This window comes from Nomascus leucogenys, chromosome 7b (genome assembly GCF_006542625.1).
Source record: "Nomascus leucogenys isolate Asia chromosome 7b, Asia_NLE_v1, whole genome shotgun sequence".
In the NCBI taxonomy this organism is placed as follows: Eukaryota; Metazoa; Chordata; class Mammalia; order Primates; family Hylobatidae; genus Nomascus; species Nomascus leucogenys.
Window position 1 is genome coordinate 43,828,435 of NC_044387.1, and position 20,209 is coordinate 43,848,643.

Consider the following 20,209-nt stretch of genomic DNA (forward strand, 5'->3'; position numbering starts at 1 on the left):
TGGATTTGCTTTGAATCTATAGATCAAGTAAGGAAGAAATGACATCTTGGCAATATTGAATCTTTCTATCCATGAATGTGGAATCTCTCTCTGTTAGTTCTTTTAAAATTTCTTTCACCAGAGTTTTGTAGTTTTCCACATATAGGTCTTATACATATTTTGTTAGATTTCTACCTAAGTATTTGATTTTGGGGGGTGTTCATATAAAAAGTAATGTGTTTTAAATTTCAAATTCCATTTGCTCATTGCTGGTATATAGAAAAACAATGGGCCTTGTGTATTCCTCTTTCATCTAGCATGATAAGCACTTGTGATAATCACTTAGTAGTTTCAGGATTTTTTTTGTCAACTCTTTGGATTTTCTAAATAGATGATCATGTCATCTGTGAAAAAAGAGTTTTATTTCTTCTATCCTAATCGGCATACCTTTTATTTCCATTTCTTGTTGTAATGTATTAATTAAGACTTTCAGTACAAATGTTGAAAAGTGGTGGCAAAAGGAGACATTCTGATCTTGCTCCTGATTTAGTGAGAATGCTTCTAATTTCTCCATTAAGTATGATGCTACCTGTAGGCTTTTTAAAAAAAAAAAGAAAAGAAAAAAAACAGGGTCTCATTCTGTCACCCAGGTCGGAATGCAGTGGCATGATCACAGCTTGCTGCAGCCTCAACCTCCTGGGCTCAATAAATCCTCCCCTTTCAGCCTCCTGAGTAGCTGGGACTGCAGGTGCACACTACCATGCTCAGCTAATTTTTTGATTTTTTTGTGGAGACAGGGTCACTCTGTTGCTCAGGTGGTGTTGAACTCCTAAGCTCAACCAACCCTCTCGCCTTGGCCTCCCAAAGTTTTGGGATTGCAGGAGTGAGCTACCATGCCTGGCCACTGTAGGCTTCCTGTAAATATTATTAATCAATGGAGAAAGCTTTCCTCTACCTAGTTTGCTGAAGGTTTTTTTTTTATATATACTTTAAGTTGTAGGATACACGTGCACAACGTGCAGGTTTGTTACATATGTATCCATGTGCCATGTTGGTGTGCTGCACCCATTAACTTATCATTTAGCATTAGGTATATCTCCTAATGCTATCCCTCCCCACTCCCCCCACCCCACAACAGTCCCTGGTGTGTGATGTTCCCTTTCCTGTGTCCATGTGTTCTCATTGCTCAATTCCCACCTGTGAGTGAGAACATGCGGTGTTTGGTTTTTTGTCCTTGTGATAGTTTGCTGAGAATGATGGTTTCCAACTTCATCCATGTCCCTACAAAGGACATGAACTCATCATTTTTTATGGCTGCATAGTATTCCATGGTGTATATGTGCCACATTTTCTTAATCCAGTCTATCATTGTTGGACATTTGGGTTGGTTCCAATTCTTTGCTATTGTGAATAGTGCCGCAATAAACATACGTGTGCATCTTTATAGCCGCATGATTTATAATCCTTTGGGTATATACCCAGTAATGGGAACACTGGGTCAAATGGCATTTCTAGTTGTAGATCCCTGAGGAATTGCCACACCGACTTCCACAATGGTTGAACTAGTTTACAGTCCCACCAACGGTGTAAAAGTGTTCCTATTTCTCCACATCCTCTCCAGCACCTGTTGTTTCCTGACTTTTTAATGATGACCATTCTAACTGGTGTGAGATGATGTCTCATTGTGGTTTTGATTTGCATTTCTCTGATGGCCAGTGATGATGAGCATTTTTTCATGTGTTTTTTGGCTGCATAAATGTCTTCTTTTGAGAAGTGTCTGTTCATATCCTTTGCCCACTTTTTGATGGGGTCGTTTGTTTTTTTCTTGTAAATTTGTTTGAGTTCATTGTAGATTCTGGATATTAGCCCTTTGTCAGATGAGTAGGTTGCGAAAATTTTCTCCCATTCCGTAGGTTGCCTGTTCACTCTGATGGTGGTTTCTTTTGCTGTGCAGAAGCTCTTTAGTTTAATTAGATCCCTTTTGTCAATTTTGGCTTTTGTTGCCATTGCTTTTGGTGTTTTAGACATGAAGCCCTTGCCCACGCCTATGTCCTGAATGGTATTGCCTAGGTTTTCTTCTAGGGTTTTTATGGTTTTAGGTCTGACATGTAAGTCTTTAATCCTTCTTGAATTAATTTTTGTATGAGGTGTAAGGAAGGGATCCAGTTTCAGCTTTCTACATATGGCTAGCCAGTTTTCCCAGCACCTTTTATTAAATAGGGAATCCTTTCCCATTGCTTGTTTTTGTCAGGTTTGTCAAAGATCAGATAGTTGTAGATATGTGGCATTATTTCTGAGGGCTCTGTTCTGTTTCATTGGTCTATATCTCTGTTTTGGTAGCAGTACCATGCTGTTTTGGTTACTGTAGCCTTGTAGTATAGTTTGAAGTCTGGTAGCATGATGCATCCAGCTTTGTTCTTTTGGCTTAGGATTGACTTGGCACTGCAGGCTCATTTTTGGTTCCATATGAACTTTAAAGTAGTTTTTTCCAATTCTGTGAAGAAAGTCATTGGTAGCTTGATGGGGATGGCATTGAATCTATAAATTACCTTAGGCAGTACAGCCATTTTCACGATATTGATTCTTCCTACCCATGAGCATGGAATGTTCTTCCATTTGTTTTTATCCTCTTTTATTTCATTGAACAGTGGCTGAAGGTTTTTACTATGAATGGGTGTTGGGTTGTGCCAAATGCTTTTCCTGCATTTATTGATACCATCACGTAATTTTTATGCTTTATCTTGTTGCTATGATGGATTACATTGATTTTCTAATGTTGAGCCAGTCTTTCATACCTTGGATAAATCCCACTTGGTTATGGTGTATAATTCTTTTTAAACATTGTGGGAACTGATATGATAATATTTTGTTGAGAAGTTTGCATCTATATTTACAAGAGTTATTTGTCTGTAGTTTTCTTTTCTTGTAATGTCTTTGTTTTGGTTTTATGGTAATGGGTAATTAGGGTAATGATGGCCTCATAGCATGAATTACCAAGTGTTCCCTATATTTTTATCTTCTGAAAGAAATTGTAGAAAATTGGTATAACTGTTTCCTTAAATATTTGGTAGAATTCACCAGTGAACCCATCTTGGCCTAGTGCTTTCTCTTTCAAAAGCTTATTAATTGTTGATTCCTTTTTTTTAATGGATGTAGGCCTATATATATTTCTATTTCCTCTTGTATGAGTTTTGGCAGATGTATCTCTCAAGAAATTGATCCATCTTATCTAGGTTATCAAATTTGTGGGCATGACATTGTTCATAATATTCCTTTATTATCCACTTAATATCCATAGGATCTGCAGTAATGCTGTCTCTGTCAATTATGATATTAGTAATTTGTGTCTTCTCTCTTTTTTTCTTAGCCTGGATAGAGGCTTATTGATTTTTATTGATCTTTTCAAAGAACAACATTTTAGTTTTGTTAATTTTCTCCATTGATTTCCTATTTTCAATTTCATCGATTTCTGCTCTAATTTTTATTATTTCTTTCCTTTTGCTGAGTTTATATTTAATTTACTTTTCTTTTTCTAGTTTCCTAAAATGGAAGCTTAGATTATTGATTTTAAATCTTGTTTTCTAATATATGCATTCAACGTTGTAAATTTCCCTCTAAGTATTGCTTTTGCTGCATCTTACTAATTTTGAAAATTTGTATTTTTATTTTCATTTGGTTAAAATTATTTTTAACTTTCTCGTTTCTACTGACCCACATATTATTTACAAATGTGTCGTTGGCCAGGCACAGTGGCTCATGCCTGTAATCCCAGCACTTTGGGAGGCTGATGTGGGTAGATAACTTGAAGTCAGAAGTTTTCCAGCTATCTTTCTGTTATTAATTTCTAGTTTAATTTCAATGTGGTCTTAGAATAGCCACTGTGTGATTTCTAGTATTTTAAATTTGTTAAGGTGTGTTTTATGGCCCTGAATGTGGTCTATTTTGGTGAATGTTTCATGTGAGCTTGAGAAGAATGTGTAATCTGCTGTTATTGGATGAAGTAATTTATAGATGTCAATAACACCCAGTTGATTGGTAGTGCTGTTGAGTTCAACTATGTCCTTGCTGATTTTTTGCCTGCTGGATCTGTCCGTTTCTAATAAAAGAGTGTTAAAATCTCCAATTATGGTAGTGGATAATCTATTTCTCCTTGCGGTTCTATCAGTTTTTGTCTCATATTTTGATGCTCTGTTGTTAGAAGCTTACACATTACAGATTGTTATGTCTTCTTGGAGTACTGATCCCTTTATTATTATATAATGTGCCTCTTTAACCCTAATAACTCTCCTTGCATTGGAGTCTGTTCTATATGATACTAATATAGCTGCTCTCATTTTTTTATGATCGGTGTTAGCATGATATATCTTTTTCCATCCTTTCACTTTTAATCTATACCTGTCATAGTTTTTATAGTTAAAGTGGATTTCTTATAGACAACATATGGTTGAATCTTAATTTTTTTATTCTTATGTTTTGACCCACTCTGACAGCCTCTGTCTTTTAATTGGTGTATTTAGACCACTGACATTTAAAATGATTATTGATATAGTTAGATTAATATCTACCATATTTGTTACGATTTTCTACTTGTTGCCATTGTTCTTTGTTCATATTCTTGTCTTCCACTCTTTTTTTGCCTTTTGTGGCCTTAACTGAGCATTTTATATTATTCCATTTTCTCTCCTTTCTTTGTATATCAATTATATTTAACATTTTTTAGTGGTTGCTCTAGAGTTTGAAGTTTACAACTAATTTAAGTCCACTTTGAAATAACACTATACCAATTCACAGGTAGTACTAATATCTTATAAGAAAATGCTCCTAATTCGTTGCTCCCATCCCTTATATCATTGCTGTAGTTCATTTCACTTGTGGATATATGCATACCTATTGAATACATTATTTCTATTATTTTGAGCAAATTGTTATCTGTTAGATCAATTAAGAATAAGAAAAATAAAAGTTTTCATTTTGTTTGCCTTTACTTATTCTTTGATGCTCTTTCTTTCTTTGGAAACCTGAGTTTCTGACATTTATTATTTTCATTTTTTCTCAAGAGCTTCTCTTAACTTTTCTTGCAAAACGTATCTGCTAGCAACAAACTCCCTCTGTTTTTTTTTTTTTTTTTCCTGAGAGAGGTTTTATTTCTCTCTTACTTTTGAAGGATAATTTCACAGGATACAGAAATCCAAGCTGGTCATTTTTCCCAGCATTTTAAATATTTTATTCTACTCTCCTCTTGCTTGCATGGTTTCTGAGGAGAAGTCATATGTAATTCTTATCTTTGCTACTCCATAGGTAAGATGTATTTTCCCATTGGCTTCTTTCAAGATTTTTTTTCTTTATCCTTGATTTTCTGAAGTTGAATATGATATGCCTAGATGTAGTTGGGTTGTTTGTTTGTTTGTTTGTTTGTATGTTTTATTTTTCCTGCCTCATGTTTTCTGAGCTTTCTGGATCTGTGGTTTGGTGTTTGACTAATTTGGGTGAATCCCTCAGTCACCATTGCTTCAAATATTTTTTCTATTCCCCTTTCTCATTCTTCTCCATCTGGTATTTCTTTAATTTGTTTTAGTTATTTATGTACACATAAATAACTCCTTTTGTAGTTGTCCCCACAGTTCTCGGATATTTTGTTAGGTTCCCCCGCCGCCCGGTTTTTTTTAATCTCTGCTTTTCAGTTTTAGAAATTTCTATTGTCATATCCTCAAGCTCAGAGATTTTTTTCCTTAGCTGTGTTCAGTCCACTAATGAGTCCATCAAAGGCATTCTTCATTCCTTGTACAATGTTTTTTCCTCTAGAACTTCTTTTTGTTTTTTCTTAGAATTTCCATCCCTTTGCATAGATCGTCCACTTGTCCTTGCATGTTGTCTAGTTTTTCCAGGAAAGCTCTTAGCATATTAGTCATAGGGTTAAAACATTTTGAATCTGATAATTTCAACATTCTTGCCATATCTGACTTTTGTTCCATTGCTTATTTAGTCTTTTCAAGCTGTGTATTTTGGTTTTTAGAATGCCTTGTAATTTTTTCTTGAAAAAGGGACACAGTGTGCTGGGTAAAGGAAAGTATGGTAGGTAGGTCTTTAGTAAGGTAGTGGTAAGGTGTGAGGGGAGGGGAAGTATTTTACAGCCCTATGATTAGGTCTCAGTCTTTTGGTGAGTCTGTGACCCTAGACTGTGAACTTTGCCAGTACTTCTTAGTTTTTCTCTCTTTTTTTTTTTCCACTCTTCCAGTGGGGAAGAGTGGGTTAGAGTTGAGTAATTCTTTTCCCCCATATGAAAGGCTAGAAAGAACTGAAGTTGGGTATTTTTCTTCCACAAGGAAGGCTACAGTGAGCTGGAGTTGGGTAATTACCTCACTGCATGTGAAAGGCTAGAAAGAACTGTAGTTGTATGTTTCCCTTTCTCCAAGCGGAAGGCTAGAGCTGGCTAGAGTTGACTTATTTTCCTTCTTCCAGTAGGTTTAGGCTCTTATAAAACCACAGCAAGTGAGGCTCTAGTACAATAACTTCTCCTGGGCACAGGCCTTGTTAAGAAGAACAAAATGCTCTGGTATATGTTAAAATGGTTCCCTTTCCCCTTCCCTGACCAGAAGCCCAGAGGATTTTTCTCTGATATTTACAGTGATAACTTGGTAGAGCTCCTGGAGGTAAAACTCATGAAAGTGTGCCACCTCCTTCACGACGGGGTCCTCCTGGAGTTTTAATCTTCAGACTTGTTCACATCTAGTCTACAGCAATTTATCGACTACAGTTCACGTTTCTCTACCCAGAACTGATTCCTATGGAGGTTTCTACCTCTGGATTTCTGCCACAATAAGTTGTGATTCTCTGTAGATGTTTGTCTGTCTCTTTAATTTTGGGTACAGTGGTTTTCCTTGTGACCTCACTTCTTTGGCAGACCTAAGAAGAGCTGCTAATTTTTCAGCTAGTTCAGCTTTTTGCTTATTATTAGGATGGAGTGATGAATTCTAAGCTCCTTATGTGCTGGACTGAAAACCTGAAGCCCCACTCACTGGTTTTTAAACTTTAAAATATTGAATGAACACCCACATTATAAAATGAGTCAGAATTCAACTATAGTGGTGTTAAAAAGAAACACACACACACACACACAATTGTTTTGTGATCTCTAAATCAAGCTTTCTCTAGGCTGAGGTGGATGTTTTCTCTCTTCCATGTTGTGATGCTCTCTGTTATGGGTCTTTACATGGGAAAGGCAAGAGTTAGAGTCTTGGGATAGATTTAAGAGTTGGTGAGGCTCCTCCTTCCCCTCAAACTTCCCACCTTCCAGAGCCTGGAATCACTCAGCTGGAAATGGATTTTGGCTCCTTCTCATTTAGGAGTTCCTGACGAGGATTCTAGAACCAGCGACTACCATCTGAACCACTGAACCCAGGGCAGGAGGAGCTTGCTCTTCCATCTGTCTTCTGGTCATTTAGGGCTCCCTGCAGAGAGGCTCTGGGGCAATTGCTCACAACTGGCTGGTGATATGAATGTGGGTAGATTCAGTAGGGGCATGTAGATGGACTCCCTGTTCCTAAACATTTTCCCAAGTTTTTCTGAAATCCGTCAGTAGCTACTGCCTTCTCCTTATCTGTTGTTATTGTGGGTGATGGTTATTTTTAAAGAATGCCTTTTAAATAAGATAAAGCCTTTCTTTTCCCATTATTTTTAAAAATTCTTTTTCAAAGCTGACCCGTAGAGAGCCCACATTCTCAAATTCTGTCTTCACTGCTCTCTCATCTCCCTTCATCCCTGTTCCTCTGTTTGAATACACACAACACACACACACACACATCCCAAGAGAGGACTCCACTAAGGATAACTCACCCATTTCCCTAGGAGGGAACTAGGCACCTGCAGGTCAACATGGCCTGAGAAGCCAGAGTTGTTTAGAGTGTGGGCTCCCCCTTAATGTGAATCTGCTTCTTTAATTAATATTTCCATGAACTTGGCTGGTAATGTATCCTCTTTTTCTTCAGTTTCTTCATCTGTAAAATGGGGGTGATGATCATAGTACCTACATGTAAAGTAAATTACAAAAGGATGCCACTCCTTTATTCTTTGCTAATAATGGCCACATTTATCGAGGCCTTCTAGGCCAGATGCTGTTCCAAGTACAAGTTTTGGTAGGCAGAATAGAAGAGATTGGTGGCGGGGGTGGGGGTACTATGAGCATGACATGGGAGAAAGAGAAAGAGCATCAAAAAAGGAGCTAAGAGTTGCAGAATAGCAAAACTGAAGTTCAGTTCAAAATAAATTTCATCTCTTCTATTTCTGATTTTCCTAGACTTATTCCTGATCAGTTACTCCAGAAAACCTACAGGAATGTGACTGAGGGAGACAGTGTGGACTATTTCATCTCTCCACACTTTTCCCTCTGAGGAATCCAGGACTTCACTGTGGACCCCTGTATTAGTCCATTTTCACACTGCTACAAAGAGCTACCTGAGACTGGGTAAGTTACAAATGAAAGAGATTTAATTGACTCATAGTTCTGCATGGCTGGGGAGGCCTCAGGAAACTTAAAATGGTGACAGGCAGCAAGGCACATCTTACATGGTAGCAGTAGAGAGAAAGAGCAAGGGGGGAAGTGCCACACTTTAAAACCATCAGATCTTGTGAGAACTCATTCACTATCATGAGAATAGCATGGAGGAAACTGCCCCCGTGATCCAATCACCTCCCACCAGGCCCCTCCCTAACAGGAGATGAGATTTGGGTGAAGACACAGAGCCAAACCATATCAACCTTTTCCTACCTCCCTACTCCAAGCACCATCTCCCTTGGAGGGGCTCTGTCAACTGGCCCTTACTTGAATGAAAGAATCCGGCTCAGATTCAAAGTTTTGAGTGTTTTTTTGCCATGTCTCAGCTGAGTCACCCAAGTGAGCCCAGGCATTCTGGCCTAGGGTGTGGAGGATGGTGTTTTAACTGCAGCTTGAGGTTTTACAAGTCCAGAAAATCCCAGAGGACAAGACTACAGTAGCAGCTGAGGGCAGGCCACATGAATAGCAACCCTACTTGATATGTGTTCAGGGCTTCCCAACCAACCAGTGAGAAACACAGGGACACATATTGCCTGCTTTACAGAGAAGTTCAGTGATCTTCTCAAGGTTAAACACTTGGAAGAAACTGATGGGACTTTCTGATGCACATTTCCGTGTTTTCTCTTGCTTTTATAATGAGTTGTTGACTACTTCCTGCTATTTAAACTGCTATACTTCGTTTTTCAGCCCAGATCAGATTACAACTGTATATAAAAAAAGAAGAATATGATCTCAAAGTAGAGAGGGATTTTTTCCATAAGTCACGAAAGCAGCACCTGCAAAGCAAAAGATTACTTATAGTGTTTTTGTTGTTGTAAGTTTTAAAATTTAATGTAATCTGAGTGAAAAACCAGCCACTGACTGGGGGAAGATAACTGATCTTCATGTAATCATCAAAGGAAAAGTATCCAACACATAAAAAGAATTTCTACAAATCAGTAGGATAAAAAGTCAAAATATTCAATAGAAAAATGGGCAATGGATATAAACCAGCAACACACACACACACACAAACATATACACACACACACACAGAAACCAGAATGTGAAATCAACTAAGAGTAGGAAAATGCAAATTAAAACAGCCATGAGCTCCCATTTCCCCATGATATTTCCAATACTAGGGGATGTTAGACTTTTTCACTTTTGTCAATCTAATGAGTGTGAAACAATAACTCTTACACAATGTGGGAGGTGGTCCAAATTGGTGCAATCAATTTGGAGAAGAATTTGACAACACAGAAAGATAAAGATGTGCCTACTCTTAGATCCAGAAATTTCATTCTATTTATCTACCCCTCAAAGACTCCCATACACATATAAAGACACATTTATGAGAAAGTTCATTTGTGGTACATTCATAATTGTAAAAAATTGAAAATAAATGTACATCAACAGAAAAATAAATAAATAAATGGCAGCATATTCACAATGGACACAGCTACAGCAGTTAAAATTGATAAAGAGATGCACGTATCTACAGATATAAATCTCAAAACATAAGGTTGAATGAGAAAAGCAAGCTCCTCTGTGCCCCTTTCAGCTCTAACTCTCTGTGGATCTGATCCTTGCAGGTGGGGAGGAAAACTAATGATTCTGTGCATCCCTCAATCAGTGAGGGTCCTCCCTGACAGATAGGACTAAGCAAAGGCCCCCAAGCATCCCATGCCCAGTGCTGATGGGTGTGCTCCTCAGCTGGGGTACTAGAAGCTGCTCCCCCAGAAGCCCAGAGCAGATTCCAGGGCCCTTCCCCTTGCTCTTCTTTCCACATATCAATGTGAGGCAAAGGTATCAGTTCCACTGGGGCAGGTGGAAGCCCCCAGCAGGCAAGGAGCTGGCACAGTGCTCAGGGCCTGAGCTCAGAAAACAGACGGGGCCTGGGCCCTGCATTAGGTGGAGAGTCTGAGGATGGGTGGTTGTGCTGGGAGCCAGAGCACTTTGGGAGAAGCTGCCAAAATTGCTCAGACAAGCACTTGGGGGAATTTCAGTTGTCCCCAAAGTACCTTTTAATTTGAAAACAATCAGGAGGGAAGTCAGAGGATTTTTCATCATTTGGCAGCGAGTGGTCTTGGAGAGCCTGGGCTGTGTTGCTTCAATTAGGTGTGAGAAGTGGGGGCTAGCGCTTGCCAGCTGGGCAGGAGCCAAGCAGCTCATCAGCCCTGGTCTAATCAACATCAGGGGCTCCAGCGCCAAATACACAAAGACCAATGGTACCATTCATCACACGGAACTCTCCAAACACTGAAGGATGCTCGGGGGTTCTGTAGCAAATCTATGCACTGAGGGCCCAAGATGATACCACACAGAGGTTTCAGAAAGTAGAGATGCTGGTGACATAGTTACAGTAAATGTAGGTGGTTGAATGGCGCTGGGCAACTTCTGTCTTCTTTCCAGGCAGAAGGAGGAGGGGTAAGGACAGCTTTAGACAGAAACTCAAGACAGATGCAGAACTAGCTGGCTGCTTCCTGGAGGGGGTTCTGAGGTGTGGGCTCTGGGTCAGGCCAGGATCTCAGCTGGGTGATCACGGCCAACTGTTTGGCCTCTCAGCCCCAGTGTCCCTGGTTGTAAAAATGGGGTCGTGATAGTGCCAAATTCATAGAGTGGTGGTGAAAAGAAAGAAGACAATCAACTCAAACACTGGGTACGGTGCCTGAAGCATAGAAAGTGTTCAGAAAGACAGAGAGGATTACATAAATAATAAACTAACAAACTGCTCTCCCAAGGTCTAGGAGGTGTGATTTAAAGACGGTCAATTGCATGACACTTAGCATTGAGCCAGAGAAAGGCTCTTGTGAAAATGTCAGATGTTATTAGCAGCCTGTTTTATAGATGAGGAAATTGAGGCCTCACAAAGCGGTGGCTTGTATGAGTTCTGGCAACTGGTTTGTTAAGAGGTCGGGATAAAAATCCAGGAATTTTGACTCTAAATCCTGTCTTGTCATCATAGCACACAGCAAGCCATTTAAAAAATTATGTCAATTATATCTTCTAAAGCAAAAGTATGCAAGGTATAAATGTCAGAAGAATAGGAAAAAAAAATCTCTAAATGTCCACGTTCCCTAATGTGGAATTTCCCTTAATGGTGAGATGCTCCAGGTTGTATCAGCATGGGCTGCGCTGCACTGTGGACCTGCCTGTCAGGAAGAAATCCTCTTCTTCCCCCAGAAATCCCGCACCTGTAGCAACAGGTGTCATTCGCAGAGGGTGCCACTGCCTTCACAATCCCTTTCTAGGCACTATTTCTTTTATTTTTGCCCGATATGGCAACCCAAGAGTCATGCATTTTTATTATTTGTTTTTCTTTAAAAATCACTTCCATGGAAATACAGAAGTGATTTTTGTTTGGGTTTGTTTGTTTTAACATAGAGTCCTGAAGGGAAACTCTCAAAGTTGCAGCGCCTAGAAAGGTACTTCAGACACAGGCTGTTAACAAAATTCACACTAAGAAGGGTTGACCCATCAAGGCTGAGGTCCACTGTAGTGTTTTTATACCTGATAAGGCATGACCTGCCTTCCACAAATGCTGCATTTTTCCTCATTGCTGTATCAGTGTACTCGTCTTCTTGTATTCATTTATTTACATATCCACCCTCACTTGAGAGCGGGGTCAGTTTGCTTCTACTCTGTGCCAGGCAGAGCCCAGCACTGATGAAACTGCAAACCTAAATGCATTGGAAGAGAAAGAGTGTTCCCATGTACTCTGGATCCTACTGTTTGGGACGTCATGCAGATTTTACCAAATGATATCTTACTTTCCATCATCTTTATTACTCAAAAGTTGTGTACTGAGTCCCTTGCCCTTGGAGATCTGGATCAAATTAACTCAATCCTGCTCTCCCAAATCCACCACTGGCAGGAGCCCATGAGTCCCATGAGTCCCCACTTTCTCATGAGGTCCTCCTGCTAAGCTTGTCCCACATGTGTGCTATACCATGAGGACCATATTACAGAACACCTGCCCCCTTTCTGAGTTCCCGGAAAAGAAAATATGAACAGAGGAGTCTTTATGGATGATTCTGGAGCAGAAATGGAGTCTCATGACACAGCAAGGCAAGGAACTTCATGTGGAAGAGCAACCTTACCATGCCTCTCCCACAGCCTCAGCCGCCCCCATGACTGTGTGCTTCACCTGCCGGTACCCGCACCTGGTCCTCTCCTCTGTCCACTTGGCTCCATGCTCTGTCTCCCTCCTCCTTGCACTTCTTCTCTTCTTGTCTATCTTCTCACTTTATCCTCAAAGCAAAATGTGAATTTCTCTCATATCCAGTGCAAGCCAGTTTTACATTATGCTTTGAAGTTTTGTGGCCAAGAAACACCCAAGCCCTCGGGGTCCCAAAACATTTCTAAGCAACAGCCATTAAGATAATAAAACTTTGTTTCATCTCATTATGTAAAGGATCCCATAAAGTTTATAAATATTGCCAGATAGAAAGTCTTCTCAACTCTGCTTTCTATCAAGGAAAGTGAATGTTTTCGTATTCTGGGACAAAATCAAAACAGAAGCTAATTTTCAACTCATCAGCCTGGTTCTTATGCATCATGTGAGTATCAGTGCCAACCCTGCCCAAGCTATAAACTCCTGAATCAGAATGTCCCTCAGACATTCTTCGAGGGCTGCAGAACTTCCTTTTTACCTTCACTCTCTCCTCTCATTTTTCCCTCTCTCATGAAAGAAAAACCAATCACTGATGAAATAAGCAAATGGGCAAAGTGGCACACCCCTCCAACTCTGTGAGTCCCCTCACCCTCAAGCCACTCCTTTTCTTGCCCTCCAGGCAGAAATGCGGAGCTGCTGCTGCCAGCAGGCCGAGGCCAGAGGAGCACAAAAGGGCAGGGTTCTCAGCTTTAGAGCTGGGAAAGGACGGCCCAATAAGGGTCGGTGTGGGGAGAGGAAGAAGTATCTACTAACTACAAGACCCACTGACAACTGCTTGGCTCACAGCCTCTGAGGCCTGAATTTGAGGAAACAATTTTGCTTCGCATCTGCCAAGAAAGTGCATTAAGCACTTAGATCATTTACAATCCTAGTAGACTTTCCCCCTCGCATTAATGGCAGGGAATCCATATGCGTATGTCTTTCTTTGACTGGTAGCCTGGGCAAGTCTCTTTCTCCAGGGCTCTGGGTTCCAAGTAACCAATTTACAGGGAAACTTAACAGAATCCTATTTAGTTTTAATGCTGGGATGCCTGGATGACACCACTGGTTGTGTTCTCTCAAAGGCTTTAACTTCCTTGTTCCCTCTTTTCCTTTAACCCCGTGGCTCCCCAAACCAATAAAAACATCTAAGGGTAAATAAATCCATCAAGGTAGCTCATAACTGAAAACACTTATGTTATACTGGAACCAGTAAAATAGGCCACGGTCGGTTAAACTTCCCCACTGTTCATCTACCTCCACTCCCAAAACCAAAAAATAGCCCGCTCTGTTTTTAAGAGTGTCTATTTTTCTTGTTAAAAATAGATGTTTCTACATTTAGTGTTGTTAAAATAAAAAAATCAAAAAGCTTATTTGCAAAGCAGCAAAGAACCTAATGCCAAGAAATTGCATTTAGGTTGATCTGGAGGGGACAAGTACAAATGGGCTCTGCATTAAAATGGTTCCCACAGCTGAGGTTTCTGCTTGATTACGTTAACCTCAAAATGATACCAATGTGTGAGTGTCCTCGAATACAGGCTAATTTAATCAGAGTCTATTTTCAGTGGTTTGGGGAATGGGGCATTGTTGTGGGGAAGGAATAAAACTTTGTCTCTACCGACCCTCATAGTAAGTGACCCTTAGTCACTTAGTGATTTTAACTAAAGCAACTTGGTCATACAGTGGCCTTCTCTAGGGGCACCACATCTGAAACTCTCCATGGGATAGGCAGCAGGTTGTCCCCCATGTCCCTATTTTAGTGCTATTCCTACAATTTCTACCTCGTTGTAGATACTGCTGGCATTAGAGTGGCCCACTATCATTAAGATAAATGGCCTGGGTTCTTAAAGTTAAAATGCAAATACTTTGAATCGATTGAGTGTTTTCAGCTGTGAAGAGGGAGAGGCACTAGCTTCCCCCTCCTAAGAATCTAGACTTTGTTGGTTTCTCCGAAGTCATTGTCAAATATGGGAAGAGCTGGGATGAGTTTGGTAGGGCATATATCAAATATCAGGAGTCCTGATGCTCCTTGCAGAGTGATTTCTAGGAAACGTCCTGAAAGCTTGTCCAGATTGTCAGAAAGAACAAAGACTTCCTGTCCCTTAGATAAGGTTCTTAAAATTAGAGGATGTCTGAAGAAGAAATATCTGGACCCCAGTAAGGTACAGAGGCTCAACTCAATGAAGATCCGAGTGTCATAGGCTGGGTCTCCTGAATAACAGACTTGAACACAGGAGGTTTACACAGGAGTGCTTTGGGGATTGAACATGTGTAAGAGAAGAGAAGAAAGTAGGACTGGGCATAGTTGAACTGTGATGCTGGATATCTCAGTGGAAGACACAGTCAACCCTGCAGGGAGTTCTGAAGGTGAAATCATCTTCAGAGGTGCCCCATATGGAGAAGAGGAGAGAAAGGGGATATTATGTCCCCATGTTGATTAGTCCCTGGATATGAGCCATCCAGGAAGGAAGTGAGTCCTTAGGCTACGTGGCTCAGGGTCATCTCATCAGTTTGGAAGTGCCTCAAATCCTAAAGGGTGATCTAGGTTGACAATAACCACATCCATCATAATCCACACATTGCACTACTTGGACCCAGTGCTTCAAACAGGTTCTGGGAGCAATGCCTCCAGGATTTTAGTGGGCCTCTCTTCCAGAGGGAAATTTAGGAGAATAAGGTTAGTGGGATGAACTACAGCTGCCAATGTTCTCCAGGCCAAAACAAACACTCATCAGGTCCCTCCTTTTCTCTCCATTCTGGATTTCTCTAACATCTCTATGGACTCACTGGCTTATGTGGTCCTGTGAGTCAGACTTGGAAGGGTCTGAGCCCCTGATCACCATGCCTTTCACAAGCCAGGTTGCTGCATTTGACCATTCACTGTCACAATTAAGGAAAGGAATACCAGGAGGCACCCAGGGGAATCAACTGGGTGCTAACTGTATTCCTCTGTGCCCCTATTGCATAACAGCAGGAGTCAATTACTTCTACCAAGATGGTGATTCTTCTCCATACCTACCTGTCCCTTGCCACGAGGAGCTAACGTGCCCAAGCAACAACCACAGCTTATCATCCAATGAGACTCAACAGAAGTGTCGGGCAACTCACAGGGAGTTTGAGGATGGGATAACTTATGCAGCTGTGGTGACCAGGAATTGGCCAGGACTTCATAACCAGTATTGATCAGTCATTGGATACTGGTCACCCCAGGAAGTGTATGTGACTTTGGCCATGGGACTCTCCATGGCCATCACTGGCCTCACTTTTTCTGTTGAAATGTGTTTGGAAGTGTTTAAAGGCATATTGTTTGTTTGTTTTTACAAAAGTTGGGTGGTGCTATTGGACTTTTTGTAGTTTCTCATTCCTTGGAAACATGTTTATTTCTTTAAACATAATAAACATTTTGTAGTCTGTATCTTATAATTCTAACATTTTAGGTCTTTACAGTCTTGTTCTATTGTCTATTTTTTTCTGCTGGTTCTCATTTACGTTGTCATGTTTATGCAACAAGTCATATTTGACTGTAGACTGGTTGTTGTATTTGAAAAATAATTTGAGAGTGATTAAACTCTGAGACGACAGAATTTTTCTCTGGAGGCCATTCTTATTTGCTCCCGGAGAGTTACCAGTAAGGGATCTGCTTAGTCTAAGTTCAAGGCTTGAGGCTCCTTGGACCATCCAGTTGATGCAAACCTGGGCTGCAAATCCAAGCAAAAGTTGTTTTCCTTTAGGCTTTCCATTTCCCTGAGGGCATAGACCTTGGATCCCAGTTTAATACCTATGGAAAGAATGGACTCCCCACCATGGGTGGACCCAGGCTTTTACTTTTTTCCTACTTGCTTTGTGAGGCCACCAAGACGGCACCTCAGTTTTGCATATTTCTTCAGGTTTGGAAAATGCTATTGGGGTCAAAGTAGCTTTGTGTGCTCAACTTACCTTCCTGGGATTTTGTCTTCTGTACTGTTGTAAATTAAATCTTCACTATCTTATTAACTCTTGGATTTTTTAAGAGAAAAAATGTAAGAAAATTATTTCACCCAGCTTTTTAAAAACTGTCCTTATTGGGAAGGAAGAAACCTCTAGTGTTTCTTGTTTATAGTCAAACCCTGTGGTATTTTCTATGAGAATTCAAGGTAGGTGGGGAGGCATTTTATTAAATACCTTAAATTTGCAAGCTTCTTTTGCTCATTGAAGTTGAGGTCAAGTAAGTCATATATTAGTTGTGCATTTTTCTAAGAATTTAGAATAAATAAAATTTAAAACCCATACTAAGCATGGATCTGATTTTCTACTTGGAATGTAACAACATAAACATAAGATTTTATATCAAATTACCAAAATTTCTCTAAATCCAATAGGATATGATACCTAAACTTTTAAAATAAAGCTGTAGAAATATCTATATCGTCAATGGTATTTTTAAGTTCTTCATAGCTTACCAGTTTTGATACCTTCTTTGAGGATAAGAAAGTCCACTATTTTTTCAATATAGTAGAGACATCATTTTCAGTGACAGGAAGAAAATTCAGGCCCTCCTTGTAGTTAGAGAGCCAGCACATGGTAATTACATGAGAAAAGCCTCTCAGATATAACAACGTAATTGTAACCATCTGGCGTAGGATAATTTTCCTTACCTAAAAAGTGCCAAACACAATTAATGTTGACTAACTTTCAAAAGAATAATGAACTTTCATCTCTCAGATTCAAGATTACTCCAGCCTAGAGAGACGAGTTCTTTATTTCGGGAACTAGTCACCAGCAAATGGACCCTCATGACATAAATGAAACCCGAAACTCTTTTAAGTGCCAGATTTATTTCCGTGAGATCAATTTAAACCAAAAAGATTTCATTTTCTCAGAAAAATTACTCCTTCTTCCTTGCAATGCTGTGGTTTATAATAGAGTTATTATTAGCTTTGACCACAATTTTGCCACTCTGACAGCTCCCACCTGCCTGGACCAAGAGTGACTTCTTATCCCTGGAATGCTGGTTACTCTTATTCTTCGCTACTGGGCTGGCACTCAGCATTGCACAATGATGCTTAGCCTTTTATGGGCATAGCTATTTCCTCAAGGAGACTGAACTCTTGGAGGACAAGGACCCTGCCTTGCTATGTCTTATTATAGATCCCGGAAGTGCCCAGTACTGGCCCCTTTTATAGAAGATGCTCAATATTTGTTGTGATGGTAATGATGATTTATGTTTGACTTGGGTGACAAATTAATTTTATTCATTCTGTTTCCTCAACCCTTAGCACATTGCCTGGCCCAGAGTAGTACCCAAGAAAAGCTTACTGAATGAATAAACGAATGAATTAATGAATAGTTAGAATTTTAAAAACTAGTTAGAAACACACACATACAGAATGGAGAACATTGTTACCAGATTATTTCTTAGCCTTTGTTTTTAAAAACACAAAAATAATCTCACTTTCTTTTCTTTTCTTTTAGTTGACCACAAGAAGATAGGCTGTGACTTAATTGTTTTAGCCAAGTGCTGTTAAATCCCACACTCCTTTTTCTTGACTCAGAAATACAGAATGTAAATATAGAGTGCCCTCCTGTCTCCCCAGTGTCATTGCCTCGTTCTGTGAACAAACCCAGAGGTCCAACGTTTGTGGCAGGCCATCTTCTACTCACTTCAGAAGATGAATATGACAATGTGACCCATTCCCTGAGATGGTGAGCGCATAGGACATTGGAAAGCTCTCTTTGACCATAACAAGAGGAAGATGTCAAAATGATGTAAAGAAGCAGGTTTGAACTTCAGCTAAGAGTTAAATGACCAGCACTGAATTCACATTGAATCCCTCCTTTGCTAGAGTATTACTTTCCTGATTAGACATATTATCCACTAAGAGTCCTTCCAGCTCAAAGATTCAATGCAGTATAGTAGGAAATAATAGATTTTAAAATTTGAAGACCTGAGTGTCAAATTCTAGTTTCACCTTTTACAAGTTGTGTGACTTTGAGTAAGTCACATCATCTGTCTGACCCTTCAATTACTCCTGTAATTGAAGGACTGGGATGTACCATTCCTGCACGACTTCTCACAGGATAACCCTGAGTGTCATTGAGGACATGCATATGAAAATGCTTACCACTAGTCAGATGGTAGACATTAATTGACAGTTAAGGAAACAGGGGCCCTGAGAAGATAAATATCTTCCCAAGAGACTCTAGAGGTCCTCTGGCTGAGCACTTCCTGAAGCATTTCCTTGCCAACAGCGTTCGTTCCACAGAACACTCATTTCACAAGTGGCAATAGCCATGACATAACATAATCATTTTAAATAAGTATGGGAAATTCTGTGCTGAACAAAAATAAGCACACTCTTTAACTGCAGGACTTATCAGAGCCATGAACATGGTCATGTCCTTTGTGACTCTCTAAGCATTTCCTCCTCTTAATAGACCGGCTGTCATAAGATTAGGATTCCATGGAGCACAACATGGGAAATGCTGAACTAGTTTATTGCCTAGGCCTGATTTCACAGTCCTCTAATTCAGTGTTACTGCAAGTACCCAAATACCAGGTTGATAAATATTTGTTCCTCATCTGTGATGAGAAAAAAAGCTTGTGAAATCGTAAATCAACAAGTCATCAAAAAATCTTGCTACCGAGAAAAAAAAAAAAAATCCTGTCAGTGGAACGTAGTGAACTTATTCTGGTGCCAGCTCCACCAGTGTGCATACCAGCAGTGGTCCCCAGACTATGCTTTCAGTAACATTTCTCTAATTAATTGGATAAAGATGGAGCTTTAGTGAAAAAGCAGAATCTAAAGAAAAGAAACCTTTTTCATACCTTGTGCTTGGCAGCACATGTGAAGTCTGGAAGTTGTCTGATTCAGAAAACCCCAGGCTCCCAGCGGTCAAAGGGTTGGCCATCAGGCAAATTGGATTGCTGGTTGGCAGCGTCCACCCGAGCCTTCCTAACTTCAGTTGCTAGTGCACTAACTGGACACAACCCTTAGTCATCACACTGGAGGGATGATCATCCCAACAGGCTACAAAGCCAAGCCCTGCAAGGCTCCTTTCCAGACAAAAGCTGATCTAACTGAGGTGTATAAAGGGTAGGCAAATTAACTTCCTGTTAGCTCTGTAAAAATACTGGGGAAACTCTCCCTAAACAATAATCCCCAAGTCAGGGTTTCCATGAGAAAAAAGTGATGCAGTCAAATGAGGGAAACTGAAGAGTTTCAAAAAGGGCTAATTTGCAAAGATGTACTGGGTTAAAAGGAATAGTGATTGCTAAGCATGGAGTGCTATTACCACCCTTAGAGGGAAGGTCATTGGACCTGGAAGCTATGAAAGAGAGCTGCCTGCTTGACAGGCACTTGGCCTTAGATGGTGGAACATTGACTCTGAGACTCATAGCCCTGCAGGGAGGGCAGGCAATGCCCCAACCTCACTTTTCCCTCTCCATGCAGTCTCTGCCCGTGCATCTCATTGGCTCTCTAAGCAGAAGCCAGGGGACAAAGGAGCTTGTCACTATGGTCCGTAAATGCATATCGGCAGAGCAGGATAGACAGAGGATCTGGAAA

The 20,209-nt window shown here is 40.2% G+C and overlaps 1 long non-coding RNA gene across 1 annotated transcript in view; it reads right to left on the minus strand.

Annotated features, from left to right (window-relative positions):
• The window catches only part of LOC105738170, a 49,397-nt gene extending 29,701 nt beyond the window's left edge, over positions 1–19,696 (minus strand). Inside the window, exon 1 of the long non-coding RNA XR_004030943.1 lies at positions 19,471–19,696. This is a non-coding gene — a long non-coding RNA (uncharacterized LOC105738170). The remainder of the gene's footprint in view (positions 1–19,470) is intronic.
• Positions 19,697–20,209: the final 513 nt, after the last annotated feature.